Consider the following 26,694-nt stretch of genomic DNA (forward strand, 5'->3'; position numbering starts at 1 on the left):
TCCTTCTTTAGGGTGGTTTATAGTCAGTTATAGAGCTCTGAGGACTACTCTTTCTTTTTCTTTTGCTTTTTTTTTTATGAGATGGGTTCTCGCTCTGTCACCCAGTCCGCAGTGGGGTGGCATCACTGCTCACTTCAGCCTCAGTCTCCTAGGCTCAAACAATCCTCCCACCTCAGCCTCCCAAGTAGCTGAGACTACAGGCGCACACCACACACCCAGCTAATTTTTAAAATTTTTGTAGAGATGGAATCTCCCTATGTTACCCAGGCTGGTTTCAAACTCCTGGCTTCAAGCAATCCTGCCACCTCAGCCTCTCAAAGTGCTGGGATTACAGCCATGAGCCACCACACCCAGCCTTTTAATACATTGTCTCTTCATTAACAGATAGTAAGTGTCTATATTGTGCTACAAAGTGATCAAAGTTCCAGAGATAAGTGATCAACAAGCAGAAATGGACTTGTCCATAAAGTGTTTAACACAATCAGGGACTGAAAAAAAACAAAGCAGTAAGCATGACAACAAATAAATAAGACAGTGTTTATGTGATAAATGCTATCAAGAAAACTAACGCAAGTTAGATGGAAAGGTAACTAGGAGGATGCTATATTAGCTAGTATAGTAAAAACAGAATTATCAGAGATACTTCCACTTTGATACGAATGATGCAATGAACAAAGCAAAGAAAAAAAAATCCCGGCCTGGTGCACTGCTCACCTGTAATCCTAGCACTTTGGGAGGCCAAGGTGGGCAGATCATTGAGGCCAGGAGTTTGACACCAGCCTGACAAACATGATGAAAACTCATCTCTACTAAAAATACAAATAAATTAGCTGAGCATGGTGGCCCACACCTATAATCCCGGCTACTCAATAGGCAGAGGTGAGACAATCGTATGAATATGGGAAGTGGAGGTTGCAGTGAGTCAAAATCACACCACTGCACTCCAGGCTGGGCAAGAGAGCAAGACTCTGTCTCAAAAAAAAAAAATCTGAAGGTGGAGTTACCATCATGAGAGAATATAAATTACAAAGATTCTAAGACTAGAGCAACTTTATTATGGGCTGGGCATAGTGGCTTACACCAGTTATCCCAGCACTTTGGGAGGCTAAGGCAGGAGGATCACTTGAGGCTAGAATCCCAAAACCAGCCCAAGAAACATGGTGAAACCCCATCTCTACACACACAAAAAAAGTGTTTAATTAGCTGGATGTGGTGGTGTCTGCCTGTAGTGCCAGCCACTCAGGAGGCTGAGGCAAAAGGATTGCTTGAGCCCAGGAGTTGGAGGCTGAAGTGAGCTATTATGGTACCACTGCATTCTAGCCTGAGCTACAGAGTGAGAGGCCCGGTCTCTAAAATTTAAAAAAAAAAAAAAAAAAAAAAGTTGGCTGGGCGCAGTGGCTCACGCCTGTAATCCCAGCACTTTGGGAGGCCAAGGCGGGTGGATCACAAGGTCAGGAGACCAGCCTGACCAACACGGTGAACCCCAGTCTCTACTAAAGATACAAAAAATTAGCCGGGCATGGTGGCAGGCACCTGTAATCCCAGCTACTCAGGAAGCTGAGGCAGGAGAATCGCTTGAAACCGGAAGGCAGACGTTGCAGTGAGCCGAGATCACACTATTGCACTCCAGCCTGGATGACAAGGCGAGACTCCGTCAAAAAAAAAAAAAAAAATTTTATTACCATCAGAGTGAACAGGCAACCTACAGAATGGGAGAAAATTTTTGCAATCTACTCATCTGACAAAGGGCTAATGTCCAGAGTCTACAATGAACTGAAACAAACTTACAAGAAAAAAACAAACAACCCCATCAAAAAGCGGGCAAAGGATATGAACAGATACTTCTCAAAAGAAGACATTTATGCAGCCAAAAGACATATGAAAAAATGCTCATCATCACTGGCCATCAGAGAAATGCAAATCAAAACCACAATGTGATACCATCTCACACCAGTTAGAATGCTGATCATTAAAAAGTCAGGAAACAACAGGTGCTGGAGAGGATATGGAGAAATAGGAACACTTTCACACGTTGGTGGGACTGTAAACTAGTTCAACCATTGTGGAAGTCAGTGTGGCGATGCCTCAGGGATCTAGAACTAGAAATACCATTTGACCCAGCAATCCCATTACTGGGTATATATTCAAAGGGTTATAAATCATGCTGCTATAAAGACACATGCACACGTATGTTCATTGCGGCACTATTTACAATAGCAAAGACTTGGAACCAAGTCAAATGTCCAACAATGATAGACTGGATTAAGAAAATATGGCACATATACACCATGGAATACTATGCAGCCATAAAAAAGGATGAGTTCATGTCCTTTGTAGGGACGTGGATGAAGCTGGAAACCATCATTCTCAGCAAACTATCACAAGGACAAAAAACCAAACACGGCATGTTCTCATTCATAGGTGGGAATTGAACAATGAGAACACATGGACACAGGAAGGGGAACATCACACACCGGGGCCTGTGGTGGGGTGGGAGGAGGGGTGAGGGATAGCATTAGGAGATATACCTAATGTTAAATGACGAGTTACTGGGTGCAGCACACCAACATGGCACATGTATACATATGTAACTAACCTGCACGTTGTGCACATGTACCCTAAAACTTACAGCATAATAAAAAAATAATAATGTTTTAAAAAGTTTATTACAGCCATGGACAGAGAGAAAGCAAATAATGGCTATCAGTGACCTAAGTGGGAGGTGTGGGCAGCAAGCCACCCAGGTGCCGAGGCAAGAGACCGAGGACACGAGCTGTTCCAGTATAATAAAATATGAAACAGGAATAGTTATACCAGATCTAGATCTTAGATATGATTATATATGAATATCATTAATCATTAGTTTGTAGCAATTACTCTTTATTCCAATATTATAATAATCCTCGCTCTATAATCATAACCTAGGAAAAACCAGGCCATACAGAGATAGGAGCTGAGGGGACATAGTGAGGTGTGACCAGAAGACAAGAGTGTGAGCCTTCCGTTATGCCCAGACAGGGCCACCAGAAGGGCTCCTTGGTCTAGCGGTGACGCCAGCATCTGGGAGACACCCGTTGCCAGGCGGACCGTGGCCTAGCGGTAGCAAAAAGTGTCAAGGAACAACACCTGCTACTTAGCAGACGGGGAAAGGGAGTCTCCCTTTCCCCGGGGAAGTTTAGAGAAGACTCTGCTCCTCCACCTCTTGTGGAGGGCCTGACATCAGTCAGGCTTGCCCGCAGTTATCCGGAGGCCTAACCGTCACCCTGTGATGCTGTGCTTCAGTGGTCACGCTCCTAGTCCTCCTTCATGTTCCATCCTGTACACCAGGCTCTGCCTTCTAGATAGCAGTAGTAAATTAGTGAAAGTACTAAAAGTCTCTAATATGCAGAAATAATGGCGTAAGCTGTCTTTCTCTTTGTCTCCTCTCTCTCTCTGTCTCGGCTGCCAGGCAGGGAAGGGTCCCCCGTCCAGTGGACACGTGACCCACGTGACCTTACCTATCATTGGAGATGATTCACACTCTTTACCCTGCCCCTTTTGCTTTGTATCCAATAAATAACAGCGCAGCCAGACATTCGGGGCCACTACCGGTCTCCGTGCATTGGGGGTAGTGGTCCCCCGGACCCAGCTGTCTTTTCTTTTATCTCTTTGTCTTGTGTCTTTATTTCTACACTCTCCTCGCCGCACACAGGGAGAAGCCCACTGACTCTGTGGGGCTGGTCCCTACACGGAGGTAACTAGACTAAAAGAATCTTGTAGTCTTCTGCACAAGATGGCCTACTGGCTTCTAGGCAAACATGATACGTAATTAGATAAAGATGGAAGTTTTGATTTAGTTTTCATTGAATTGCTTAATTACAGTGTTTACTAATTTCTGACAGCAATTCTTTTAGGGAACCAGTTTGTAATGTGGTTCAGAAAATCATTCCCTGACATTCAGCCTAAAATCTGTGTCTACACCTTTTTATCAGATTTTAAGTGACTTTTATCCCATAATAAATCTTTTTATGCTTATACTATTGAGAGTGTTTTGTTTCTTTTCCTACACACCATATAAAAATGCAACAGTAACATCACATTTAATATGGTGAGTCTTAATCTGTAGTTGAGCCACTGGAATTTAGATTAGTCCTTCTAAAGGTAAAGCTGAATCTCAAGTTTTTACAATGTAGCAATTTATCCAAGGTTATGGGACAAATAATATGTAGACATTTCTTAAAAGTACCCCTAGAATGAGCTGAGGGTCTCTCAGCAGATAGCAAGATACTATTGTAAGGTGTTCTCTATTTGAAGAAAGAAAAGAATTCATCCTGCTTCCCCCTGCTCTGCTGAAAATGTATGAGATGAGGCCTAACTTTGTAGTTCTCAGACTACCTTACATGCATGTTAAATGCCAACTCAATACTAGCATTCCCTCTCTCTTCTACTTGGTACACTGGGGTCGTTTGTTGGGAGAATTGTGTTATCTCTCCAACAGTGGATATATTCCATCCTTTTATTCCTCCTGAGTGGACCGTGCTGAGAAGAAGTTATTCATACGGCCTCTCAGAAGATGGTTCATAAGATTGAAAAATCAGTGGTGTTCAGAGTGGGTTCAAATTTGTGGAATCAGTATTCATACAGGTAGTAGGGGATTTTCTTTGACAGAATTACAAAAATGTTTTAGGTCAAATGTTTTACAAACTCTTTGGAAGTTTGCCTTAAAGTTAAACTTTATTGGTTTGATAATAAAGTCACCTCTGGTCATGCTTGATACAAGATTGAGCAACTAGGAAGCACAGCATTGAATATGCTCATCCCTGCCCCTCTCCTCTTTCTTCTCACTCCCACTTTCTAAGGACAGCACTCTTTAATAAAGCAATCTCACATGAGTGTTTATGTCAGTAATATTTTGAGGGGAAAGCCAGGCAAATAAAATATGTCTCTCTGCTCACCTCATATACCTCAGTGCTTTTCCCCTGCTGTTGGAATACTCAAAAATTCATTCTGTATTAAAATTTGTTTCAAAGTCTCTTCAAAAATAGAATTGACTGAGGCCAATCTTGACTGTTGACATGCTGCAAATGAAACATGTCCCCTGTATTTGAAAAGTCTTTGACTGAGTGGAACAATCACATACACAGAAAGGCCTTTCTAAATATCAACAAGTTTAAGTATTTATATGCACATTTCATTCATCACTCTAGTGCCCCCTCCTCAGTTTTTTCATCAGGGAATACTTCTCAAAATTACAGGGCAAAATCATAATATGTTAGCATTCTGAATCCAGTAATATACTTTAAAAAAATGCGTCATAATCTAATGGAGTTTTCAGGAAGTCAACTTGGGTCTGTCATTTGAAAATCAATTTGTTATTGTCCATATTAGCAGTAGAAAAAATATATGATAATCTCAGAAGATACAAAAAAGCTTTTTGAAAATTCAACCCTGCTTCATTATTAATATAAAAATCATCATAGTAAATTGAAAAAGAGAATTCCCTTAATTTGATAAAGCATATCTATAAGAGGTGTACACCTAACATCTCATCTAATCGTGAAATATTGAAAACTGCCAATTTCTTATTGAAATGAAAAAAATGCCAATACCTGGACCCATTTTCTCACCCCCTGCCCCGCCCTATTACCACCTGATCCAATAAAAACCCAAGGACTTTCAATAAGGCCTTCCGAAATGATAACATTTGCACCATAATCCTTTCACGGTCTGAAGCAATAAGCAAGGCAAATAAGTGTTAATCCCCACATGATTGGATTATGTCCGACTTCCTGTACAAGACAGAATGCTATAAAAACCCACAGTCAGGGATGGACTGAGCCATTTGCTCTATTCCTAGACCAGCTAGGCCTGGTCAAGCCTTGGAAGGCTGAAGCTATGGAGTTCCATCCATCAACCTTGGAAGAGCTGTCTTGGAGGCAGGCAGGTCCAGAGCCCCACATGCCATGGGACCTGAACCGAGAGCAAGCCTGGGCCTGGGCACTGGATAACTTCCCTGTGCTGAGCCGCCACTCCTGCCAATGCCATCAGCTCTGTGGGAGCTCTGCTGCGGGCTGGCTGCTGCACTGCGCCTCCACCGGGCACGGAGCCCTTCCCGGAGATGAGAGGGGCCAAAAACGGCCTCGAGACTGCCATGTCGAGGAATCAACGGCTGAAACCACAGACGGGCTCCAGGCACCTCAAGAAGACGCAAATGCTACCGACGGCGAGGTCCAAAGCGGCCTGATGCAGCCTGGAGATGCCAGCGCCTGCGGAGGTGGAAGGACACAAGCCCATGGCGCCCTCTGCAGTTCAGGCCGCCCCCGGAAGCTGCGGAAAACCCAGGGTTCCATCAGGAAGGAACTCGGAAAGGAGGGGAACCCCAGCCTTTCTGCAAGCCTGCGGCACGACCTGCTTCAATGAACACTGCCCCGGAAGGAGCCCGAGGCACCCCAGTGAGGACCCTCATTCTGTCCCTGCGGACTTTTACGCTGGAACTGTGCCCTGCACGCACAAGAGTCTTGAGGTCTCTGCTGTGGAGATCATTCCTTAATTTGTTCTTCCTCTCCTCAACCTCCTAAACATTTTTCATTTAGAGAAACTCTCTTCATGGAGTGAATAATATGCAATCTGCTAAAGAACTCTTCTTGCAAATGTACTCAAAATTGCTGTGGCTCTTCCATGGAAACTGCACATGTATTGAATAAAGCCTTCCCCTATTCTCCACCTGTGGAATTGATTTCAAGCTGGTCAATCAACATTGGTATAGATGGGCCTGAAGGAGACAGAAAGGGGGCAGGGACCCAGCTCAGAGGCTTTTTTTTTTTTTTTTTTTTTTTTTTTTGATGGTCTCTTGCTGGCTGGGTCTCCCAGGCTTCCGTGCAGTGGCGCAATCTTGCTTTAGTCTAAATTCCAGGGGGCCTTTAAGGAGCTGTGGATACTAACAGAGTGGGAGGGGACAGCTGGGTGGATCACTTGCTGGAGTTGCTTCAAAACTGACTGTGGCCCTCCAGATGAAGCCAGGAAATAGACATTAACAGTGTTCTTTACATCAGGGGTCCCTAACCTTTGTGACACCAGAGGCTGGTTTTAGGGAAGGCAATTTTTCCATGGGTGGGGGTTGGGGAGACAGGGATGATTTGGCGATGAAGCTGTCCTACCTCAGATCATCAGGCGTCAGATTCTCAGGAGAAGCGCGCAAGGTAGATCCCTCGCATGCGCAGTTCACAATAGGGTTGGCGCTCTTCTGAGAATGTAAGTCACGTCAGTCGTCAGTCAGATAAGCGGAGCTCAGGCTGTAGTACTCGCTTGCCTGCCAGTCACCTCCTGCTGTGCCGCAGGTTTCCTGACAGGCCACCGACCGCTGCCGGTTCGCTGCCTGGGGACTTGGGGATCCCCGCTTTAGATGGTTTAAAGGTTACGTTGTCATAAGGGGTGAAAGAGGGGTTTGGGATGTCCTTCGCGTGAGGCCGATGGTGCCCGCATACTGCGAGGCTGGCTGGAGTGCTCTTTATGGCGTGGGGCAGATGTAACCTCTTTGCCTCATTTTCCCCTGCGCTGCCCAGACGTCTCTCGGACTGTCTGCAGCATCAAGATGTGGGCTTCAGAGCACGTTTTTAGCACCCGTGGGAAACTGTTACAACAGCTGCAATGCAGAAATATCGAAGCGCTGTGAACCCGAGCATGGTGTGGGTTGACGTGTTCAACAGACGTATAGATCCCTCCAGAGAGTTGCACAGCTACAGACTTCTCCGCACAGTGGGAACTGCAAACCTCTTACTGGTGCAGCAAAACCCAAAACATATGTACTAGAATATTCTGTAGTTAATCCTGTAGAGAAAACAATGGAACTTAAATCTACTAATATTTCACTTACAAACATGATTTCAGTAGATGAGAGATTTATACACAAAGCACATCATCGGGACCCCCCAAAAAAACTATTTTGACTCAAGAAGCCACAATCACTGAAAAGAGGTAGCCTCAGCAGTTACCTTGAAGGACTGATGGCAAGAACGATACCTTCAAATGCTAATAAAGGCCGAGAAGCACTGAAATGCGTCATACAGAAATTACATGTTAAGACTGAAGAATTGACAGCTTCCGCCAAGAGGAAGCCTAACAACTTCGATGGCTGCGGCGGCAGCAGCATTTGTAGAGAATTGATAATGAACGTGTGAAGACAACGTCAAGAACCCCACGTCTCTCCAAGCTGGCAATATATTTATTTTAAAAATATAAATATGTTTTAAGTAGAATTTTTTGAAGTAGGCTGATATAAGAATGTGACATTACATCAAAAAAAAGAGATGCATGGCCTCTAAATAAAAGGGATCAGCTGAAATTCGTGTTGTTTGAAATGACTGTCTGATTTTGAGGACTCCTAACGATTTTTTGAAAGCAATCCTTTTTAACGTTCATTTTAACTTCAGGGTGCATGTACAGCTTTGTTAAATAGATAAACTTTTGTCACAGGGGTTTGTGTACACATTATTTTATCACCCAAGTAGGATGCCTCCTGCCCATTAGTTATCTTTCCCAATCTTCTGCCTCCTTTCACCATCCACCTTCAATAGGCTCCAGTGTCTGTTATTCCCCTCTTTGTGTCCATGTGTTCTCATTATTCAGCTCCAGCTTATAAGTGAGGACATATGGTATTTGCTTTTCTGTTCCTGCATTGGTTTGCTAAGGATAATGGCCTCCAGCTCTATGTTCCTGAAATAGACATGATCCTGTTCTTTTTTATGGCTGCATTGTATTCCATAGTGTATACGTACTACATTTTGTTCATCCATTCTACCTTTGATGAGCATTTTGGATGATTCCATGTCTTTGCTATTGTGAATGGTGCTGCAATGAACATCCACATGCGTGTGTCTTTATGATATGACAATTTATACTCCTTTGGGTAATATCCAGTAATGGGATTTGTGGGTCAAATGATATGTCTGTTTTTTGGTCTTTGAGTAATTACCACACTGTTTTTCACTAAGTTTGAAATAATTTACACTCACTAACGGCATATAAACAAAATTTTAACATTTTTTAAAGTGCTTGGAAGGTGACATTGATGTTGAATCAAGATAGAATTTTAAAAGTTTTCACACATTGCACCCCTACCTGGCTTTGGTCCCATGCCAGAACAAAGCAGAGCCATCTCTTATATACACACAATTGCCGTGTTGCTGTAAACTTCAACAGCTTGCATGAGGGAATTCAATTTAAAAGGAGAAACTATGTAGTTTTCAAAGACCTTAATTCGTATAAAATAACTTGCTCTGCTATAAACCATTATTAAAAACCAGTGTTTTGGTTTAGTACTTAAGTATATTTGGAGCGAAAATTATCACTAAAATAATATATGTCTCTAATAAAAGTATGCTTTTATTGTAATAAAAAGTACTATATTGGTTTCCCAAAGTTTTGCAACCCAATAAAGACATTACCTTCCTTGGATTTGTACTTCGTGATTTAATATGCTGTGGCATGGGCTGGTTGGTTATGTTAACTGGAAAAATAAATCCCTTACTTGAAAATCAAAATAAGACAAATAACAAGGAGTGGGGGCAGATTAAAGAGGACCAGAGGAAGATTCTTAGCCTTGTGCCTTCCGAGTTAACAACCACAGCGTTCCAGGGAATTAATTCCAGATCAGACAATTCCGGACAGCTACAGAAGTCTCCCCTGGTGAGTCTTGCCCAGGATCTGGAAGTGCAAGATCAATGCGCCAGTGATTCAGCTCCTGGTGAGGGCTGTCTTCCTGTCTTGCTGATCGCCATGTTGTAGCTGTGTTCTCACATGGCACAGAGAAAAACGGAGAGACAGAAAGGGAGAGAAAGTGAGAGACGGAGAAGGGTGGAGAATGAGGGAGACATAATATCTCTTCCCCTTCTCATAAGGGCACTAATCCCATTATGAAAGCCCAACCCTCATAACCTCATCTAAACACAATTGTCTCCCAAAGGCCCCATCCCTAGATACCATCACCTTGTGGATTAGCTAAACAAAATTATCAAGAATTTTGGGGAACACGATTCAGTCCATAGCACCAAGTCTACGTGATGCTTGCTCTCATAATCTCTGCCCATCTCAGGACCTGCAGCAACTAAGACTCATTTCTTTCTGCAGCCATTTCAGAAGACTGTGATATAAAAATGTGCCATAGAGAATACATTCATTTGGGACTTTTAAACTCTCTTCCCTCAAATGCATTAATTAATAAATTAATTAATGTTAACATCTAGTTTATGGGTTCTGATTAACACCCATAAACTAGATGTTGACACTAAATTATTTATTTACAAATTTATTATTAATTTATTGTAATAAAACAATTAATTAATTTTGAGATAGTGTCTCACTCTAACACCCTGGATTATTTGGGTTATTTCAGAGTGTCCCTCTGGCAGGTGGTATTGTTTCACATTCATTGCTTGCCTATATGGGGGCAAGTATACAGGCATCCATTGGGTCCATCCCTGTTTATTCCTTGATTACCTTCCAGACTGGGACCTTATTGAGATTCACTAATGCTTAACTCGTAGCATAGATTTTATTTCACATTAATGGGTTCAAAAGTGTGACCAATGCCCTATGTGATAATTCTTTTTAACTCGCAAATGACTCAGACACTCAATGGTATCTGAAATAATTTAAGATTTTAAGTTACATTAAAAGTTCACTGGCCGGGCACGGAGGCTCACGCCTGTAACCCCAGCACTTTGGGAGGCCGAGGCGGGTGGATCACGAGGTCAAGGAGATCGAGACCATCCTGGCTAACATGGTGAAACCCCCTCTCTACTAAAAAATACAAAAAAATTAGCCGGGCGTGGTGGCGGGCGCCTGTAGTCCCAGGTACTCGGGAGGCTGAGGCAGGAGAATGGCGTGAACCCGGGAGGCGGAGCTTGCAGTGAGCCGAGATCACGCCACTGCACTCCAGCCTGGGCGACAGAGAAAGACTCCATCTCAAAAAAAAAAAAAAAAAAAAAGTTCACCTACAAGCATTGGTTTTATTTTCTTCATTTGTAGCAGTTTATCTAGATTAGTTGTTAGAACTGAGACATTAGACAAAGATAATCATCGCTCAAAGTTTTTTTTTTTTTGTTAACCATTTGCATAGCCTGTGAATATCAGGTGTTTGCCTAAGCAAAAATCTTAAACACACAGGCATTTTTGCTGATAATTCAGAAAAATTAGCTGTTCTTATGGAACCAACAATGTTAAATTAGTCTTATTTATCAAAAAAGTCATTCAAAGAAAGAGTATTCGGTTTTTGGTTGAGTTTATGGTCTTATAATATTCATATTAAATCCTTGCACTTCAAAATATCTAGCAAAGGCAAATATAAAACTCATCTAATTAGCAAACCCAGACAAAAATGTATGCTGACAATTCTGAAGACATTTCTATTTTTATTTTGTCAATAATTTTAAGGCAAGCTTATTATTCAAGATTACTAAACTCACATAAATTTGAAAAGCATTTGGGCTTTCTTACTAAATTTATGAGCACTCATTTACTTATAAACCAATGTGGTGCCATTGTAGACATAACGTATAATACATGTAACATACACAGAAACATGTATCCATACACACAAAGATCAAATCGATGTTACCGTGAATCTCTAGCCATGACATGGCATCATAAACTCATTATTTTACAGAAGACAGCTGGATCCAAATTATTTCTGACAAAACTGGGACCTATCCTCATGGCTAAACTTTATCTGCCCTGATAGGTAATCCAATTAATGCTGTGGACAAAAACTTTGGGTAAAGCAGTTTCCAAAGCAGTTTTATTTTTAAAACTTTTTTCAACCTTTGTTTTGTTTGTTTCAAATACGTTTCCAATGTTTACTTCTTATAGAACTGGCTGAACTGCATACAAAAAACAAGCTCTCCCATAGTCTTGAGTTAGCAGTATTACAAACGGTAAGAGCACGAAAATGGGCCTTAGCTTCTTCTCAGTTTGGGAAGATGTTACAGTGCCAGGATTATCTCATAACAATTGTAATCATGAACAGAATCTGATAAATCAAAATGATGAATCAGGAATGGGCATCTGTGGAGGGAATCCTGTGGCGATCAACAACATCCATGTGGGGTGAAGTTGCCTGACTCAACAATTGTGGGACGCTGCTGTTTTCACCCTTTCAGTGATTAAATGTTAAAATACCTGGCAATACCAAGTGTTAGAGAGTATATGAAACTTTAGAGTATCTTATGTATTGTAAGTGGGAACATGTGTGGTACCATCACTTTGAAAAAGAATCTGTTGTCTTATGAAGCTGCAAGTCACATATCTCAAAACCTACCAATTCCATTTCAGAGCACACTCCCAAAAAAAGTTCTTGCACATAAATGCATACCAGGAAATATGTAAAAGAATGTTGGTATCTTCGCTTTTAACAGTAACAAAAACCTGACGGAAAGGGAGGATCCAAAACTCCATTATTAGGAGAGTGGATGAAAATTATTACGATATATTTTCAAAATGGAATATTTTACAAAGTCCAAATAAGTAAATCAAATTACTCAAAAGTCTGGTTGCACCATAACAATATAATGTTCAGTAAAAAAAAAAAAAAAAATGGTTGATAAGACTACATAGAGCATGGTTATATTTTATAAAGTTAATATTTTAAAAATGCCCATTAAAATATGTAGATACATATTGATAAATAAATCTAAATTAAAAATAAGCAATTGAATAACAAACTCAGAATTCACATTGGTTATGTTGATTTAGACAGTTGGGAGAAGGGATACAAAAAATCATATCCATAAAAAATTAAATTGAAAGATAGACCTTAAATTTACACCAAAAATGAATTTCTTAATGCTGAATGGCGAAATCACATTTACCCATCCATCCACAAACAAAACTGCGCCACCTAAAATCTCCCTGAGTGAGGCTGTGCCTCTACAAAACAGAGAAAATGGAAAAGCAAGCACACTACAAAACTACCACAAAGTGTATTTTCCAAGCAAAGCTGGCTAAAAGAAAGGGAACAGAATTGGAGGGACCAAACTTTTTATGTCCAGGTCCGCTCCCAAACTCTACATCAGACAATATTTGAGTTAGGTAATTCTCTGTGTCATGATTTCTAGTTGAGAAGTAAATAAGGTAAAGTAGAAACTACACTTGGCAGAGGGCCTGTCACAAATCACCATTCAATATGAACTACTCAATCTTGGGGGGGAACTAAAAAATGGGGCAAGAATATAAAATTGCTTATGAGAAGTTACTTTATGGAAATTGGAGGGGGGAAATGATTTCCCCACATAAACAATTTTTTTCAATGTTTTGAACTACTCTGTAAAAAGACAAATGCAATCATATTAATATATTTTAAAAATTACAACTCTAAGCTCCTTGTTATTGACAAGAAGTAAACAAAATAAAATGACACCAAGAATTAAAAATAAAGAACTGAATACCTGAATTTAATCAATTGTAAGATAAGTCATAAGATAAGTCGTTTGCCATTTTCATATCTCTGAAACAGGTATATATTTTAAATCTGGTAGTCTTTCAGGACTGTGACGTAGTTTAATTAGCAGATTTTTCTTAGTAGTATTGCAATAATGACACATCTTACAATGACTAGTTTCTTAGATTGAGGAAATTATAATTCTAGACAAATGTTAAGCCAAAGAAGGCCAGTGTAGCTCTAGTACTACTTTGGCTTAGCCTCTGTCTTCAAATTACTTGGCTTGCTGAAATAATCCAATTAGGTCATCTGAAACAAACAAACAACAACAAAAAAAAAACAGGACAAACCAACACAAAAGATGTGTCTGATTGTTACAGGACCAACAGGTTTGGATACCTGCTGTGCGGAAACATAAATATACACCAAAACACTGAAACAGCAGGGCTTGCAGCAGAAAAAGAATGTAATGATAGCAGGGCAGCCAGGTGAGGAAACAGGAGGGACCCTCAAATCCACCTCCCTGAGAAATTCTGGTCTGGAGGTGTTTGTTTTTGCTTTGTTTTGTTTTGTTTTGTTTTGTTTTTAACAGAATCTTGCTCCATCATCCAGGCTGGAGTGCAACAGTGTGATCTTGGCCCATTGCAACCTCTGCCTCCCGGGTTCAGGCGATTCTCCTGCCTTAACCTTCTCCTGCTTCAGCCTCCTGAACAGCTAGGATTACAGGTGTGCACCACCACACTAGACTAATTTTTGTATTTTTAGTAGAGATGGGGTTTCACCATGTTGGTCAGGCTGGTCTCGTACTCCTGACCTCCTGATCTGCCCACCTCAGCCTCCCAAAGTCCTGGGATTACAGGAGTGAGCCACTGTGCCCAGCCCAGGTCTGGAGTTTTTAAGGAGATTGTGGAGAGCAAGAGACTGAAAAATTGGGGTCATTGATTGTTTGGGGTAAAGGGGATGAAATCATCAAAATATAGAAACTGCATTCTTTGGTGAGCCACCTCCTCATGGGGTCTTTCAGACTAGCTGGCATCAATAGTTTTATCAGTCTTCAGGACATAAAAGAATATCTCAAATGAAAACCTTGGCATTTTACAATGTTCAAGGTGTTCTCCACAGAGCAGTTAAGGGAAACTATAATCTTGTGATAGGGTCTGCATAATTCTGACAGGGTATAATTATTCTGCATAATTATTCTCATAATTTGGGGCAATGAGCACCAAAGAACTATGAGCAAGAAGGCCAGAGAGCAAGGTGACCTAACCATTAATGCTGAATGTACTGCAGGCTTGATATATTTTTTATTCTCCTTCTCCCATTTTCCCTGATTAACTTTATAAAGTTTATAGGAATGGTTTCATGACTGTCATATCCATTCGGAAATTAATTTTAAGGAAAAATTTTAAAATGGATATCTTTTCAAATAACGTATTATATTTTATTTCTATTATTTCATTGCATAGCAAACACCATTGTTAGGAATAAATTTGAGAATATATTTGGAAATGCAAAATGGCAAAAGGCATTACATCCCTCGTCCATGGTGCAACATGAGCATATGCAGCCGAGACTCCATCCACCTCTTTTCCGGATACTGAAATGTTAAAATTGGTAGTTACTGATGAGAGGAACTGCAGTGGAAGTAGGAATAATAGAGGAAGGAGAATAACTTAAAAAAATGCATATAATCACATAACATATAAGGGTCTTGCAAAAAAATACTGTAAAAAGCATCATATTAGCTCAACATATTTGCCCTTTTTTTTTTTTTTTTTTTTTTGAGACGGAGTCTCGATCTGTCACCCATGCTGGAGTGCAATTGTGCGATCTCTGCTCGCTGCAAACTCCGCCTCCCGGGTTCACGCCATTCTCCTGCCTCAGCCTCCTGAGTAGCTGGGACTACAGGCGCCCGCCACCATGCCCGGCTAATTTTTTGTATTTTTAGTAGAGACGGGGTTTCACCGTGTTAGCCAGGATGGTCTCGATCTCCTGACCTTGTGATCTGCCCACCTCAGCCTCCCAAAGTGCTGGGATTACAGGCGAGACCCACCACGCCCAGCCAAAAAAAATTTTTAAGGTACAATTTTATGTAAGGCATAGGATTCTTCTTTTTCAAAACCCAACCTAATTATTTCTTTACTCATTTCCCTACTTGATATGAATGCCTGATAACCTGGGACTTCAATCCAGCTCCAGCATGAACTATCTTTGTGATCTTGGACTGTGGTGTAAATTCACTGAGCCTCATCTTTAAACCAAGCAATACCTCTTGGATATGCTAAAACATCAAATATAAGTGTATTTTGTCTAGGCATGCCTGACACACAGAGTTTCTAGAGGAAAGATCCTGCCCTCTAAGCCCTGGTGCAACAGACATCACCACACCCATTCCTGGGATCCCTGACTGTACTTCCTGTTTCCTGGATATCTTTTCAAATAATGTATTATATTTTATTTCATCTCTGAATGATTACATAAGAGGTCAAATTGGCTCCTATTTTACAAAGTCCCTTTCATGAATACATTCCTAGTAAAAGTTAATGTTTAGAGATTGCTTGGCAGAAAATAATCTCAGTTGTTAATAAAATCATTAATTTTTGTTTTTTATGGCTTGAAAGATAATTGTAATAAAAACAAATATAAAATGGTGACTTCTTTGGTGTATTTTTTCTGTAAGTCAATTTTTTCCATTTCAGGTCATATCCATAGTGAAATTATAATATGTCTTCATCAGAGTCAAATATTCTACTTACAAAAGCATCGGCGTAAATAGAAAATATTCTATTTACAAAAAAACAGAATTTCATGATCAGATATTATTCTTTACTGTTAATAAAGTAATAACATGCCAGACTGAAGCCAACATTTCACACCCATGTGTTAATATTCTACCGTGGGCAGGGTATGGTGTCTCACACATGTAATGACAGCTCTTTGTGAGCAGAGTGGGGAGGATACATTGAGGCCAGGAGTTCAAGACCAGCCCAGGCTGCATAGAAAGATCCTGTCTCTACAAAAAAAATTATCTTATAAATTAGCCATGGGTGGTAGCACACAGACCTAAAGTCCTAGCTATTCCGGGTGCTGAGGTGGTAAGTTTCCCTTAGGTGTGGGAGGTAGAGATTACAGTGAGCTACAATTGTGCCACTGCATCCCAACTGTTACAGGACCAACAGATTCATATGCCTGCTGCACACTAACATACCAATTACACTGAGACAGCAGAGTTTGCATCGGAGAAAGAGTTTAATGATTACAGGCTACTGAGTGAGGAGACAGGAGCAAACCCTCAAATTCATCATTCCAGAGAGTTCTGGGCTACAGTTTTTAAGGGGATTGTGGAGGGTGAGAGGCTGGAAAATTGGAGAAATTGATCAGTTGGGGTAGGGAGATGAAATCATCAGGATGTGGAAACTGCATTTCTGGTGACTCACCTTCTCATGGGATCCTGCGGAACAGCTGGCATGAGTAGTTTTACTGGCATGCAGGACCTGAAACAATATTTCAAAGGGAAAACTTAATGTTTCCTTAATATTTAAGTTGTTATCTATAAAGTAGTTGAGGGGAACAATAATCTTGTAGCAGAGCCTACATACTTCTGAGGAAATAGGCAGCAAACAACTATAAGGAAGCCAGTCAGGGACAAGTTGACCTAATGATTAATGCTGAGTGTGCTGGGATATAGTATGGATGTTTGTCCCTGCTCAGATCTCATGGTGACTTATAATCCCCAATGTTAAAGATGGGGCTTGGTGGGAGATATAGGGTCATGGGAGTGGATTCCTCCATGGCTTGATGCTGTTTTGCAATAGTAAGCTTTCGCACCATCTCATCATTTAAAAGTGTGTGACAACTCTCCACCACTCTCTCTCTCTCTTGCTTGCGCTCTGACATGTGATGTTCCTGCTCCTCCTTTGCCTTACAACATGACTGGAAGCTTCCTGAAGTCTCCCCAGAAGCAGACGCCACGATGCTTCCTTGTACAGCCTGCAGAACCATAAGTCAATTAAACCTTCTTTTGTTTTGTTTTGTTTTTTACAAAATGCCCAGTCTCAGGTATTTCTTTATAGCATGCAGTAATGGCCTAATACATGCTACATGCTGAGTTTACATTCATTTCTCTCTGATAAAGTTTAGATGACATTTCTCCTCCAAATATCATGTTGAAATGTAATCCTCAATATACAGATGGGGTCTGGTAGGAGGTGTTTGGGTCATGGGGGCAGATCCCTCATGAATGGCTTGGTGCCCTCCCCGCCATAATGAGTTTACAGGAGATCAAGTTGTTTAAAAGGAGGCCCGGTACCTCTCCCTCTGTCTCTTGCTCCTTCTTTCACCATGTGATACACATGTTTTTCCTTTGTCTTCCACAATAAGTGGAAGCTTCCTGACACCCTCAATAGAAAACGCTAGTGTCATACTTGTACAGCACAAAACTGTGAGCCAAAATAAAAATCTTTTCTTTATAATTTAATCAGTCTCAGTTATCCATTATAGTGTGAACATCAAATATCTGAGACAGGTCTCAGTCAATTTAGGAAGTTTATTTTGCTAAAGTTAAGGGCACGCACCCATAACACAGCCTCAGGGAGGTCCTGACCACATATGCCCAAGGTGGTCATGGCACAACTTGGTTTTATATACTTTGGGGAGACATGAGACATCAATCAATATACGTAAGATGTACATTGGTTCCGTCCGGAAAGGCGGAAAAACTCAAAATCGGGAGGGGGCTCCCAGGTCACAGATTGGTAAAAAACAAACAGTTGCATTCTTTTGAGTTTCTGATTAGCCTTTCTAAAGGAGGCAATCAGATATGTATTTATCTCAGTGAGCACAGGGATGACTTCGAGTTCTATCTGTGCTTTGTCCACAAGGAAATTCCTTGCGAGGGTGAGGGAGGTATGTGGCTTTTTTTTTTCCTTTGAGAGCAAGTTTTGCTCTTGTTGCCCAGACTGCTGTGCAATGGCAGGACCTCAGCTCACCACAACCTCCACCTCCCAGATTCAAGCGATTCTCCTGCCTCAGCCTCCCGAGTAGCTGGGATTACAGGCATGTGCCATCACAACCGGCTAATTTTGTATTTTTGGTAGAGACGGGGTTTCTCCATGTTGGTCAGGCTGGTCTCAAACTCCCGACCTCAGGTGATCCGCCCACCTCAGCCTCCCAAAGTGCTGAGATTATAGGTGTGAGCAACTTTGCCTGGCCGGTATGTAGCTTTTTCAACTTAGCAGCTACATTCTTTAGGAATAGAATGGAAGGCAGGTTTGCCCTAAACTTCCCAGCTTAACTTTTCCCTTTGGCTTAGTGATTTGGGGGTCCCTGGATTTATTTTCCTTTCACGTTTCCTCCCTTTTCTTTTTAAATTCTTTCAGATAAAGCATTTTACAAGAAAGTGAGTCTCCTCTAACATGATATTTGGAGGAGAAGAGTCATCTGATCTCTCATGGCTACAATGGTTTATTCCCAGTTGGGTAGGACCCACATTATTAGGAGAGCTCATTTTTAGCAGGTTGTGAAGTCTCACAACCTATGAAGAGAAAATACGGGTAGGAAAGGAGAAAAACAGCAACAAACAAACAAAAAAAGATAATTCTGGAAAATCGATATGGGCCATAATACTTTGAAGTCCATACATCAGCAGGCAGGTATGAGAGTGGTTTATGGATGTATGTAGGTTGTTCTTACTTACTTCTGAAGTTTAAGTTGTCTAGCTTCATTTTGCAGGGCTTTAAGAAAGCACAGTTTACTTTTCAGTGATTTCAAATTAGGAAAAATGGGGAGGGCAAAGGAAAAGAAATAAGAATTGAAAACATTATTTTGGAGACTTTTAGCCAGAAAAAAAATTTGGAATTCAGTCCAAACTGTAGAAAATAATAAAAATTAAATAACATCAGGCAAGACTAGAATCTAACAACATGTATACTATAGTTGTTGAAACATAATTTTTCTCTCTCTAGTTTCCCATTTTTACTGAAGAGAAATCATGGTAGGACCTATTTGCTTTATTATACTTGGCCTAATTATTTGTATAAAGTGCCGCAAGAACAATTATTTTTCACACAAGGCTTTTTAAATGACTTTGATGGAACTTTGTTCCATAGAAAAAGTCTCAGATAAGACTTTTTAAAAGCCGAGCCCAGCCATGGCTTTGTACCATCGAATACATATGAGTTGGGTAAATTCCCCTCCTCTTGAGGTCCCAAGATGACTTGGGGCTCCTGGGCTTGTCAGAAAGTGACATTCTTTACCTACCACAAGTCAGAAACCCTGTATAGGGACTGTGTAGACAAGGTTTGGGGCCTGTTTTCCCAAGGGGCTTTTATTGGCTCTGTAAGTCAAGTTTGACTCCTTAAAGAAAAGTGCACCATTTCAGTCAAAGCCTTGGTAAAATAACCAGTTTCTCCAATGGTGTTCTGTTGCAAAAGAAAACATTCTTATTGCACTTATGCAAATAACTACGTTGACATAAATTAAGAATATTCACAAATGGTTTCCAAATTCTGGAGAGATCAGGTAAAGAGAAACAAATATGCTCTAAATTTTGTTCATCGGAGTATACTTTACTGAATTAAAAGCTGTCAATAGCTCAAAAGTAAAGTTTCCTTGACTCAGAAAAACATAACAAAGGATCAGCAATTTTTTAAGGATCAGCAATTTTTTAGCAAAAAAGTCAACAATATCACTTCAGTCTTCTATTTGTTCGGTCCATGCAATTAACTCCTGTTCTGTTTGATATTCACAAATATCTCAGTTCTCCATGAGAGTCCTAAAAGTTTACTCCTCTTTTCTACTTTTTTAAAAAAAAATTTCCCAAGCAGACTCATGTCACATTTTCCTTTGTTCTAATGTCACAATCTCCAGAGTAATTAGAAACCTGCATTCAAAAACACCTATCAAAGTCCAATAGCTAATTATAAACGACCTTTTGAAGAGGACTAAAAATAAGACAATTGTCTGTGGATGACAAAGTCTTAGGACAGGGTTTTATAATCTATCAAACATTTGTGGAGAGTGTTTTACAAAAAAAAAACAAAACCTTTGAGCTACACAGTGAATGTAAAGCTGAGGCTAGACAGGAATGGCATAGGGTGGATCTTCAGTCCCAGAGATCAACAGCCAATCGTTCATTTTTTGTAGGTTAACCTGATCTGGTGGAGTCCTCCATTGGTACCAAGCACAGTTCTTCACTTTCAACTCTAGATGACTTACCCCGGGGCACTTTTACCTTGTGCTTTCTGTCTAGCCTCCTCCACAGTCTTTCTTTTACCTACTCTACTAGACTAAGTGATTATAACTGTTATCATCCTTTCTGAGCCTATAATCAAAAGTCAGTACCTGACAAAGAAGCAGATTGTTAAATCCACGAATTTCTCTGTATCAGGAAAGTATTAATATGGATTCCTGCCTCCTCATTCATTAGTTGCACAGCTTCCTGCCACATAACAACTGGCCAGAAGATTCACCTGTGCAAATCGCCGGAGTGTTGGAGACTTTGCTTTTCTTTGATCCCTCCCACCATCCACCCAGTTTTTCTGTTTTGTGTCACTTTCATTTGGTTAATAATATTCTAACAATATTTATCATTATAGTTATCTTGATTCGATGCAATTTTTCTTAATGAGACTGATAAAAATATTAGCCTTTCTTAATTCTTTATTGTTTTGGATAACACACTGGAAAGGGAAATAGGAAAGGCTTTACATCATTGGTCATACGTGCTCCACAATTTGCCCTCAAGTTTGATTCCTAGGTCCTACCACCCACACAAAACTGCCATTGTCAGCCTGCTCCAATTCTACCCAATTACTAGCCATTGTCATACTTCAAAGTTTCTATGACCACCTCCAAAGGAGCACAAGTTTGTATTTGATCCCTTTCTGACCTCCCTGGAATCCACCCCACCTCCAATCACACTAGGCTTAGAATCTAAATTCTGCCACTATCTTGGTATCAGTCTCTGTAGGGAAGCAGCCTGCAGCCTCCTATGGACTCCCATCAAAGCAGGTTACATATTCCCGCTGCAGGGTGCTGCTCACAGATTTTTTACTAAGATGGGAAGCTGGAGTAGAAATGGGAAGAGAGGGCGGGGCGCGGTGGCTCACGCCTGTAATCCCAGCACTTTGGGAGGCCGAGGTGAACAGATCACGAGGTAAAGAGATCGGGACCATCCTGGTCAACATGGTGAAACCCCATCTCTACTAAAAATACAAAAATTAGCTGGGCATCGTGGCACGCTCCTATAGTCCCAGCTACTCAGGAGGCTGAGGCAGGAGAATCCTTGAACACGGGAGGCAGAGGTTGCACTGAGCCGAGGTTGCGCCAGTGCACTGGAGCCTGGTGACAGAGCAAGACTGTCTCAAAAGAAAAAAAAAAGAAAAGAAAAGAAAAAGAAATAGGAAGAGAGAACTGATGGTAGGTATTTTGCTTTGCAATGACTCCAGACTGCTCTTCTATTTGATAGTGTCTGTAACTATGTGGGTGAGATCAGTGCAGTTTTTCCTTTATTCTCGCAACCACAGGACCAAGAGGCAATTGGAGGAGCCTCAAATAGCAGGGAAGGTTTTGGCCAGCTGAAGAAGGGGTATGGTGGGAGGGAGATACTGAGGCAAATGCCTTGGGAGAGGGAATTGCAAGGGCAAAATAGATTTCCTTACCTGGCAGTGCCTTCTCTGCCTTTGTCCTGCCATCCCCTTCTGCCTAGGATCCCCCAGAAAAGGATAGTAGTGGTTTGCACAGGAGCAGAAGTGGTGAAAATGGGAAATGATGAGTGTGGATGGAGATGCTCGTGGCAGGGTCTGTAGGTCTGTTTGAGGGGGCTCAACTCACAAAGTGCAGATTTTTATTGAAATATGAATGCTTGTAGGAAAGGACATTTTCCTACTGAGCAGTGGCAGTCCCATATTTCTTCTCAGAAAGGAAGTAGGCCTCAGTCTGATTGAAAAGTGAGGAGAGGGAGGATTCGACACTTACAAGTTCACCTGCATTGCATTTCCCAGAAGAAAGAAAAAAATCAATAATGCATTTCAAAGATCACGGTGCTAGAGACAGAGAACCACAATTTGAGCTTTTCCCTGGGCTTAGAGGCGGATGTCTCGCTGTCAATTTCACGTCCAAAGCCGGAGTCTCGCAGTCCATTTTTCTCCCCAGCTGTTTTAGAACTATCCCCAAATATCAAGGATATCTGAATGAGTGAACCATCAGAATAAGGAGCGATTCCCACAGAGTTCCATCCCACAGGGAAGGGACGGGACCAGCGGGGCAGGCCTGAAGCCTAGGTTGAGCGGCACTGTGCCTTTCATTCTTCACCGAGATCTTGGACCTAGAGTTTCCAGGTTCCGAAGGGATGCGGTTGTTGACCTCTAGCCTAGAATCCGTGAGGGCTGAACCGGGACGAAGGCCTAGGACAGAGAGGTGGTGTGGAAGGACCCAGCCGCGGCCACTGGAAGAGCAGCTTCCTGCATTGTAAAGTGTTCGCGACCTGCATTTGTTTTGCTTTCTTCCTGGAGGAGCCAAATCCGTCCCATTCTGGATCCTTATTCCGGCTCCTTTCCCTCTGCGAATCGCACTGGGTCGGTCGCGGGGCCCTCAGTAATTAGGGATCACGGTTCAGCCAAGAAAAATACAGGTTTTCTTAAGCCTGAAGCCACCGACTTGAGAAGGGAGCGTGGGAGTAACGCCAGTAGCAGTTTTTTATTTCGTTTTCGTTTTTATTTTCTGGTCACTAGGCCACCAAAGAAAGTTCCACCCAACGGCCAGACGATTCGTCGCGGCGACGCTCCTTTCCCTGAACAGAGGGTTTATGGCTGACACCTCCACTTGTTTCTCAGAGCCGGGTCTGACTGCCGGCTGCACCTTTGAATGGCGACCAAAAAAGACATGCATTTGTCTGGCAAAGTCGCTGGCGTTCGCCTGGTGCCCGCGCTTGCCGGGTCCTAGCGCAGCCAGATTCGCACACCAGCGAGTCCAGCGCCCAGCGCCACTCCTCCCTCGGATCACCGGTTTCTCACATGCACCTCCGCGGCAGCACTGGCCTGACAGTTTTCCGGTTGCGACAGCACTAGTTGAGCCAAACAAAACGTTTTCCTGCTTGCTCTGGGCGTCCCATTATCCGTCCGAGGCCTTCTAGTCCCGGTGTCACGGTCTCAGCACCCGGCGTTCGTTGACTCTTTCGCCAGCGGCGCGGAGCGGGCGGTTTTGCTGTCACAGCACATGTGGCACGGAGTTTCTCGGTGGCCGAACCCCTCTTTTTTCTCAGAGTCCACCGTTTCTTCGCGTCAGCGCCGTTGGTTGCGCCATAAGGAATGTTGTCCCTGACAACCCGCCGGCTGCAGTCATTCGCAAGCTCCGGGCACCGACATTTCGCAGAACTGAGGTCTCTCGGTCTCAGCGCAGCTCGCTGCCCGGTGCCTCCATTTTCTCGGGGCGACAGCACTCAGGTCGCGGATCTGAGGGATTCGGAGCCTCCCCAGCTGCGCTGAGCCTGGCGTTCCCCGGGCGGCCGCGGCGGCGCTGGGCTGGGGGAGCCCGCCCCTCCTCCGAGCCGGTGGCAGGGGAGCTGCCCGGGCGCCGTCTCTTCCCAGCGCCGCCAGCCCCGCCGCAGAACCCGCAGAACAGCTCGGCCTCCAGAACCCTGTGCTGTGGCGGCGCCGCTGGCGTGTCTGTCGCAGGACCCCGCGGATTCATCTGTCGTTGGCTTGTTGGTCCTAACAAGTTTCGATTTTAGGGTGCCTGCGTTTCCTTTTCTTTTCTCTTCTTTTCCTTTTGTTTTGTTTTGAGACGGAGTCTCGCTGTGTCGCCCAGGCTGGATGGCAGTGGCGCGATCTTGGCTCACTGCAACCTCTGCCCCGCAGGTTCAAGCGATTCTCCCGTCTCAGCCTCCAGAGTAGCTGGGATTACAGGCGCGAGCCACCACGCGCGGATAATTTTTGTATTTTTACTAGAGGCGGGGTTTCACCATATTGACCAGGCTGGTCTCGAACTCCTAACCTCAATAATCTGCCCGCCTCGGCCTCCCAAACTGCCGGGATTACAGCACGAGCCGCTGCGCCAGCCGGTAACTACGATTTCTACCCCCTGGTTCAAGCCGGGGAATAGCCAAAATGTGATTTCTCAACCCAAGCAAGTCCCCACTTAGGACAAACACCAGTCTAGGCCTGGCGGCGATTTCCAGGTCGTAGGAAGTTGACGTTTCGCCACAGAAAGGCTGAGTGACCCTGTGACTCATTTCCCAGCAACTCCGGGTTTCCTGTAGCCTCGGATTTCTAATCATAACAAACCCGGAGTTAGCCCTGCCTCAAGTTTCTTTTTTCTTTTTTTTCTTTCTTTTTTTTCTTTTTTCTTTTTTTTTTTTTTTTGAGACAGAGTTTCGCTCTTTCGCCCAGGCTAGAATGCCGTGGCACGATCTCGGCGATCTCGGCTCACTGCAACCTCCACCCCCCGGGTTCAAGTGATTCTCCTGCCTCGGCCTCCCAAATAGCTGGGATTATAGGCGCCCGCCATCACACCCGGCTAATTTTTGTATTTTTAGTAGAGACGGGGTTTTGCCACGTTGGCCAGGCTGGTCTCAAACTCCCGACCTCAGATGATCCACCCGCCTCGCCCTCCCAAAGCCTCAAGTTTCTAAGTCGTGGCAAGTTCCGGCTTCCTACAGTAAGCCTTGCTTTAGCTGCGCAGGAGATGTTTAACTCCTGTAGAAATCTGTGTACCAGCGAATGAGATTCATTTAGGTTTAGCGATGACCAGTTTAGCAGTGCGTGGGAGCTCTTACACCAAGACTAACTTCGCAATATCAAGTCCCGCCTTAGCTATGTTGGTGTTTTTTAAACTCCCATGGAAGTCAGGAAATGCCGGCAAACGCGATTTCTGGTTTAGGAAGCTCGGTTTGACAATAGCAATTTCCGCCGAATGCGACTTTTTCCTCTTGTGGACCAAGTCTGGATGTATCAGCTACTAAGATTTTTTAGTTGTATACAGGTTTAACCGTGACTGAGTTTTGTTGGTTTGTTGTTGTTGTTGTTGTTTGTTTTTGGTTTTGTCTTAAGAAATGTAGACTTAGGTGTAACATGTACCGGTTTAGATCTAACAGGGATATCCTAATCATAGAATTGCTTCATTTAGCAATACTTGTTATTTCTTCCTTGTAGGGTTGGTTCTCTCTAATTTTTGCTTATTTTTAAATTCTCTTTTTGTGTCTTTTGCTCCGAGAACAATGTTAGCGGTAGTTTCCAGTGTGTTTGCTTTGCCTTTTTATTTGAATTTTAGAATTTATTATTTTAAAATTTTATCTTATTTAAATGTTATTCATTTTTCTTCTACTAAGTTTGAGTGCCTCAGCTTCGTACTCCTTGACTTACATTCTCTCAGGAGCTGGGGAGCCAAGCTCGGTCTCCGCCTCGGTGGTGTCAGGTCCCGGGTTCTGTCTGGCGGCTCTGCTTCTAATGCGGAGCTGGCGGTTTTGCAGCAACGCTTTCCCCAGTGGCGCCCACTCGGCGTTTTTTCAGTTGCTGCACCGTTCTTAGCGCCCAACGGGACGTTTCCCGTACGCGGAGTCCATAAGTTGTCTGTGCTGTCACTTTCTTGGTTCTCGCACCGCTAATATCTCCTAGGAACTTCCTTAACCCGTTTTACGGTGCAGAACGGTAATTGCACCGAGCCTCTGTACCAACTAGTACTTCCGTAATCCGGCTCTTTTCCTGTCACAACACATTGAAACATGTTAAAACACATTAAACGGATTAAAACACATTAAAACGTCACAACATATTTAAACCGAGTCGGTCCATTCCTCCAGACAGTATGTTTCGGGGTGGAAGCACCCCTCCTAAGAATCCGCAGTTTCTTTCTAGCAGCACCGTTATGGCGCCGAAACGGATATTTGTTTGGCAATACCAGCGCTATCCGCTAGGTGCCGGCGCTTGCTCAGTCTCAGCGCCGCCAGGTTCTTGTTAGCGAGGTCCAGAGCAGTGCAGAGACCTAGCGGACAGTTTTCCATTTCCCGGACACAGACGGTTTTTGGCCCCTGAAGAACTCTTTAATCCCTGCGTTTTGTAGCGCTCGTTCTCTGTAAGGTTTGCTTAGTATCCGTTTCACTTCGACTTCTTTTCTCGCCATGTTTTTCTGTCGGAATTACGATTTGTTTTGTTTCTATGTGCTCTTTAGAATTTTATCATTTTTCATTTGTCTACTAATTTTCGTGCATTTGTTACTATTGAGTTTCATAATATCTGGGTGCCCTCTGCCCACGAGCTCCGGAGAGCACTACCATACCCAGGCTGATG

The 26,694-nt window shown here is 42.7% G+C and overlaps 1 long non-coding RNA gene across 1 annotated transcript; it reads right to left on the bottom strand.

The window, feature by feature from the left end:
* Positions 1–8,998: 8,998 nt before the first annotated feature.
* Positions 8,999–25,732, bottom strand: LOC134732807 (uncharacterized). Its single transcript, XR_010116356.1, has 3 exons — positions 22,072–25,732; positions 16,849–16,905; positions 8,999–9,762 (listed from the first exon to the last, which is right to left on the bottom strand). It is a non-coding gene; the product is annotated as an uncharacterized lncRNA (long non-coding RNA).
* Positions 25,733–26,694: the final 962 nt, after the last annotated feature.

This window comes from Symphalangus syndactylus, chromosome 16 (genome assembly GCF_028878055.3).
Source record: "Symphalangus syndactylus isolate Jambi chromosome 16, NHGRI_mSymSyn1-v2.1_pri, whole genome shotgun sequence".
In the NCBI taxonomy this organism is placed as follows: domain Eukaryota; kingdom Metazoa; phylum Chordata; class Mammalia; order Primates; family Hylobatidae; genus Symphalangus; species Symphalangus syndactylus.